General features: G+C 44.8%; 1 protein-coding gene across 1 annotated transcript in view; it reads left to right on the top strand.

Annotated features, from left to right (window-relative positions):
* The first annotated feature begins 319 nt into the window (after positions 1-319).
* The window catches only part of TPD52L1 (TPD52 like 1), a 152,274-nt gene continuing 146,026 nt past the window's right edge, over positions 320-6,567 (top strand). Inside the window, exon 1 of the mRNA XM_089530440.1 lies at positions 320-378. The gene's annotated coding sequence lies outside the window, so the exon portion shown is untranslated. The remainder of the gene's footprint in view (positions 379-6,567) is intronic.

Raw genomic sequence — 6,567 nt, 5'->3', positions numbered from 1 at the left:
GTCGTCGGGGGCAGCCCCCGCCTCCCCCTGCGGCCTGTCTTCTGCACCGTCTACTGCGTGGAGAGCGACCGCCGGGCCTCCCCTCCGCCTCCGCCGCCTCCGCCTCCGCAGCAGCAGCCCCTGGAGGGAGAAGAAGAGGGCGAAGATGGAGGCGGAAACAACAACAACAACGGCGGGGGCGGAGGGGGCGGGGGCGGGGGCCTGGGGGTGGACCTGTTCCTGCTCCCTGAGCCTTTCTCGGGGCTGCTGTCCGGGGAGTTCGGGCCCCTGCTGGTGCTGCCTTGCCGCGTGTGCCTGGAGGAGAAGGCCCTCAAGCCCCTGCCCTGCTGCAAGAAGGCCGTCTGCGAGGAGTGCCTCAAGCGCTACCTCAGCGCCCAGGTAGGGCAGGAGACAAGGGCAGGCCCCGGGCCTCCTCTGGGGAAGGGGCGGCAGGCCCCTGGCACACACCACACAGGCAGGCAGGCAGGCAGGCAGGCAGGCAGAGGGAGACACGAAGTCCCTGGGCCGCCGCCTCCTCCAGGCCTGTGGTCCTGTGCCTCTGCCCTAGTACGCCTTGACTGAGAGTTCCTGCATGGCAGAATGGGGCTGGACTAGATGGCCCTTTGGGGGCCTCCTCCAGTGCTATGAGTCTAAGTCTTTTCAGAGTTAGGGAGACCCTGAGGCGAACCTGTCATGGTTCCTTCTTGGCAAAGATTGGTTCAGAAATGATTTTGCCTCCTTCTTCTTTCTCTGAGGAGGCTGAGAGTGGGACTGCTCTCCCAAGGCGTCTGTCGCCCACTGGGCTTTCCATGACTGAGCCAGGATTCCAACCCTGCCCCCTCCCCCCATGGCCTCCCAGTCCAACACTCAAACCCACATTATTTCTGAGTACGACTCTGGAGGCCAGGGTTTGGATCCCCCACTCAGCCATGGAAAACCCACTGGGTGGCCTTGGGCGAGTAGTCACACTCTCTCAGCCTCAGCGAAAGGCCAGGGCAAAAACCCTTAATCTGAACAAGCCTTGCCAAGAAAACCCCCCACAATAAATGGAAAACGGCCCTAGTTCCTTGCCAGTTCCTTGGCAAGAATTGCTCAGACCTGCCACGGCCGCCCCTGAGGCTGAGAGAGTGTGACTACTTGCCCAAGGTCACCCTAGTCAGGGTTTCCATGGATATTGTGGCCAGCTTAAATCTATGCTCCACTCTTTCCTTTGGGCCAGAGAGTCTCTATTCTGGCTTTGCTGTGCTTTTACCCCACCACTTCTCTCTCTCTCTCTCTTTTTCCTGGTCCTATGGCCAAATATTTTCCTCCACTATTTCAGTATTTGTTTCTTCCTGAGTGTCAGGGTCCTTGGCAGTGATTCCCAACCTTCAGTGCTCCAGATGTTTTGAACTTCAGCTCCCAGAGCTCCTGACAGCTGGGGCTTCTGGGAGTTGAAGTCCAAAACACCCGGAGAACCAGAGTTTGGGAACCACTGGATGTATTAGGACTCTGAGCATGTACAGTGGTCCCTTGGTATCGGCTGGGCCTTGGTTCCAGGGACCCCCTCATGGATACCAAAATCAGTGGATGCTCAAGTCCTATTAAATACAATGGCATAGTAAAATAGTGGCCCTTATATAAAATGATAAAAATCAAGGTTTGCTTTATGGAATATATATATATATATATATAACATTTTCAAACAGTGGATGGTTGAATCCATGGATAAAAAATCTGTGGGTATGAAGGGCTGACTATACAGAGTTTTATTCACTGAGGAAGTCCTCTTTGGCCTCTCTACTCACTCTTCCCCAAATACATGTCTGTGGTTGGAAAGACAGCTTCTGTGGGGTGACTAGATATCCTAACCCACCAAGGAGGACAAGGCACCGCAAAAATGTAGGGCATTCAAGAAGAAAATGTGAGACATTTCCAAATAAAAACATTCATAAATTCCTGCTTCTTAGTCATGTTCAAATTGGAGGACATTTTGGAATGCCTCCTCGACAGAAGATTGAAATGTAGGGCATGTCCTGGAAAAAGAGGACTTCTGGTCACCCTGATTTGAGGTTGGAAGACAAGGCCTCAAGGGAGGAAAGTAGTTTCCAAGCAGAGTTGAGCTCTGGCTTTTACCTGAGGGACTAAATCACTGTCCTGTCTCTCATTTTTCTTTCTCACATGCAATGTTTGGCCCTTGAAATGTAAAATGAGGCTCATGTTCATCTACTCCCTAAGTTCATTTCCCATTAATTTTTTAAAACCATTCCTTGTCTTTCACCCTTCTGCGTTGGATGCTGAGACCCATATCCTTTCTCCTTCTTCCCTTATCCCACAGCCTTGTCCTTCCCTGCCCTCAACCCTCTTTCTTCCTTCTGTTTCTCTAAAAACCCAGAGCAAAGGGGTTTTACCTACTGCATGTTTATCTTTCTTTGCAACCATAATGCCTTGTCTCAAACTTGATGTCTTATTTGCACAGGAGCATGTCAGGTTTTTTTCTGGTGACATTTATGTTAATCTCAGAAATGTTTTGCTCTTTGATTCTGGTCAGCTCATCTCTTATCTCCGTAAGTGAGCCATCACGCCGTAGTGGTTTGTGCATTCAACTATGACTTTGGAAACTAGGCTTTGAATTCCTGCTCAGCTGTCAAAGCCCACTGGGTAACCTTGGACAAATGACACTCTCTCAGTCTCAGAGGACAGCAAAGGCAATCCGCCTTGGAACAAATATTGCCAAGAAAATCCCATGATAGGTTCACCTTTAGGGTTTTCATAAGATGAAAATGACTTGAAGGCACACAACAAGTTCTTATGGACCACTGAAGGCATTGTGAGAAGAGCAGATAACACATCACTCTGCTCTTACTCTACTCTGCAAGTACATACCTTCAAGTTGCCTATCTCTTATGGCAACCCAGTGCATTCCACAGGGTTTTCTTAAGCAAAGAGTACTCAGAGGTGGCTTTGCCAGTTCCTTCCTCTGAAATACACATTTTGCTGTTGTGTGCCTTCAAGTTGTTTCTGACTTACGGAGACCCTAAAGTGCTTTCTTGGCAAAATTTGCTCAGAGAGGGTTTGCCTTTGGCTCCCTATGAGGCTGAGAGTGTGTGACTTGCCCAAGCTCACCCAGTGAGTTTTCATGACTGAGTGGGGATTAGAACATTGATCTCCAGAATCATAGTCCAGTGCTCAAATAGCAAATGATATCTCACTGAAGGCATATAGACATGCTTTTTATTTCTTCGTTGCTGAAATATCCAAAACAATACATTCCCACCCTGTTGAACATCATGTGGTTGCAGCTCCATTGAGCTGATTGCTCACCCCTGCACAAGAGTGACTGCATTTTGCATTTCCTTTTTGATCTTCAAAGACTTGCCAGAGCTCCTTCTTCTACTTTAGTGCAAAATGTTTGCAAAATTTAGTGCAAAAATTAACACAGGAATAATGTATAAATGTTTTGGGTTGGCATATTGGGGAGGAAAATAATCCCAGAATCACAGGGCAAAACCTTTTTGAGATTCACATAAATGTCACCACAAAAATAGCAAAAGCTTTCATGTTTTCTGCTTCTTTTCAAGCAAAGCCTGGATGGCAAGGATGTTTTGGGGCATATTCTAGCCCAGTCTGCTGGCTTTATCGGTTTTGTGGTCCTTTACTTGAAGTATTTTGAGAACTGAACAATGTTGCCATGCTTTTGTTGTTGGGTCCTTTCAAGTAGTTTTTGACTTATTGTGACCCTAAGAAGCCGAATCTATCACAGTTTTCTTGGCAAGATTTGTTGTCTGCCTTTGCCTTGCTCTGAGGCTGAGAGAGAGTGACTTGCTCAAGGTCACCCAGGGGGTTCTCATGGCTGATCAAGTGCTTTTACTGTGCAGTTTCTAAACTGCTTTCATGTTTTAATTGTATGTTTAAATTGTTTCAATACTGATGATAGTTTAATTACATTTTAATATTAATGTTCAATTGTGTTTTATCTGTATTGTGTATTTTAATTCCTAAGATGCCTTGAACCCTCATTTGGGGCAGAAAGGCAGGATATAAATGAAGTTAATAATAGTCAGCAGGTGCTCCTGTCTGCTGCTTCAAACTACATTCTGATGAATCTGCTCAGGAATAAATGGAGTCATGAGTAGGTGGATTCTTTAGCTTGCTGTTTTGCATGCCTAGCTTAAACATAACAGTGTCTGTCCAAAAAATTTGGGGGAAAATTATTAATAGTTTCATATATGTCATGCCATTTCTTCCATTAGTTCAAAGTAGCTTTTCCTCCTTCTCATTTCATCCTTACAATAACCTTGTCAGGCTGTGTAAGAGAAAGAAGTTGGCTTGCTCAAGGTCAACCAGTGAGTTTCATAGCTCACTGAGGGACTGAAACCTGGATCTCCCAATTCTGGATGCAACACTTCAGCCACTGCCCTATGCTGGTTCTCTGCTGGGAATATGCTGGGAAGGTCACTACAGCTTGGTTGAGGCACTGACTTAATAGTGCAAAACGTAGATTTGAGTTCTGTTGTTGGTCTCAATTAGAGTAAACCCACTGAAACAGTAAAGCTTATCTTGATTTTTCCAAGTTTCAGTTGAGTGAAAGGGTCTACTCTGGTTGGGATTCACAGTTGGATCTAGATCTGAGTAGGTCCACAGCCTGTGTACTCTGGTGCAGATAGCACAAGATTTTCCTCTGATGCCCTGGGGATATATTCCATTAAGAAAAGCTGTCATAGAAATGTTGCTGATTATTTTTTTGGCACTCACATACCCCCCTCTTTTTTTTGGTCTTTGTTTAAGGCATTTTGCCCTGCTCTTCACCTGAAAAGGCTCACAAAGCAGCTTAACAAAGATCAGAAGTAAAACAGTCCTTGCCTGCAGGCTTACAGTCTAAAAGACAGAACACAAAAGGGGAAGGGGAAGTTGGGGGGGGGGAGATAAAAAGTTAACTTACATTTGTATTGTATTGTATTGTATTGTACCATGCCAATAGAATTGTTGTTATATTGTACCTTTAAGTCACACAAGTCACCCTAAAGCGAACCTTTCAAGGGGTTTTCTTGGCAGAATTTCTTCAGATAGAAGAATTCCCTTTGCCTTTGGCTGAGGATAAGATAATGTGACTGGCCCAAGGTCGCCCAGTTGGTTTCCATGACTGAGTGTGTATTCAAACCCTGGTCCCCCAGCATCCTAGTTCAACCTAGTCCAACACATCCTAGTCCACTACACCAGCTCTCTGCCAGTCAAATTTTTGTTCTTGTGTGTCTTCAAGTTGTTCCCAACGTATGGCAACCCTAAAGCGAACCTATCATGGGGTTTTCTTACTGGATTTATTCAGAGGTATGCCATTGCCTTCCCCTGAGGCTGAGAGCATGTGACTTGCCCAAGGTCACCCACTGGGTTTCATTGCTGAGCTGGGAATCAAACCCTGGTCTCCAGAGTTGTACTAGTCCAACACTCAAACCGGTATGCCATGCTGCCTTTCCTGCCTGAATATAAATACCTGTTTGGTAGGAGCAAACTAATAGTGTCCTGACCACAATAATCCAATCTTGTACTCAAATCCTTCATATCCAGTGAACTATATTTGTTTTGATTTCTGTATTTTCAATATTAAGGCTATATACTTCCCTTTATACATTGTTGTTGTTATCATCTTTATGTATATCCCATCTACTCACCAAAACCAGGACTCAAGGCAGCTATCCGAAGATTCATGATCCATCTATTACTGTATCATGATATATCTATCACATGATATCAGTCATCTATCGTACTTCATACACCTGTCATTGTACATACATTGTACAATTGCATATAGAAGATCGTATGACAAGCAGTGTTTTTTGACTGAGGGTTTTGGCTTGGAATTTGGAGTTGGTATAAATGGCTTTTAAATATTTTTCAGCTTTATATATGTTGGTTTAATCTCTTGTATCAGTAGGAAATTTCCCGTTCCCAGGTGCTGTAGGATATAGAGAAAGAAACTGGTAAAACCACCTTTGAGTATTCCTTGCCTACAGCAACCCCACAAAATTCATGGGGTCACCATAAGTCAGCAGGCAACTTGAAGGTACATACACACACAGTTCAAGGGCTAAATTAATTTATTTGCCTGTTCTCTCTCTTTCCCCCTCTCCCTCACACACAAGCTTTTTCCCTTTTAATTTTACAGCTTGATAACAAATTCAGGTCTTTCAAGTCTGCTGGAATGTGGGTTTGCTGATGGTATCATCTGATATGTACACTTCCTCATTTTGCTGTATGACCTTTCCCAGTTTATCCTGGTAGGGCTTTCCCCCTCCCTAATGTCACTGAGGTCAAGGGGACTTCATGACTCTGAAATACTAGTGCCTCTTCTCCAAGTAGTTACTCAGAAGGGAGAGAGATTTTATCCAGGAAAGTTTTTTTTTTAAAAAAATCCCAACACTGACTTGTTTTAAAAAAGCTATTACAATTACTCAAAGATGTTTTATAATTAAAGGCAGCAAAAGAATTGGAGCAAATTGTCACATGCTTGTGAGCCAGCAGTGTGCTTGCTTATCTTACTAGGATTCAATTTGTATTAATTTTTTCATGGGGTGTTTTAAGGACTTACAGTATTTAGCTTCTAGATGGTGT

Source organism: Sceloporus occidentalis, unplaced genomic scaffold (genome assembly GCF_023333645.1).
Source record: "Sceloporus occidentalis isolate IW3139 unplaced genomic scaffold, rSceOcc1.0.p SCAF_6, whole genome shotgun sequence".
Classification (NCBI taxonomy): domain Eukaryota; kingdom Metazoa; phylum Chordata; class Lepidosauria; order Squamata; family Phrynosomatidae; genus Sceloporus; species Sceloporus occidentalis.
The sequence above is the reverse complement of the archived record's forward strand: the minus strand, read 5'-3'. Positions and strand labels throughout refer to the sequence as shown.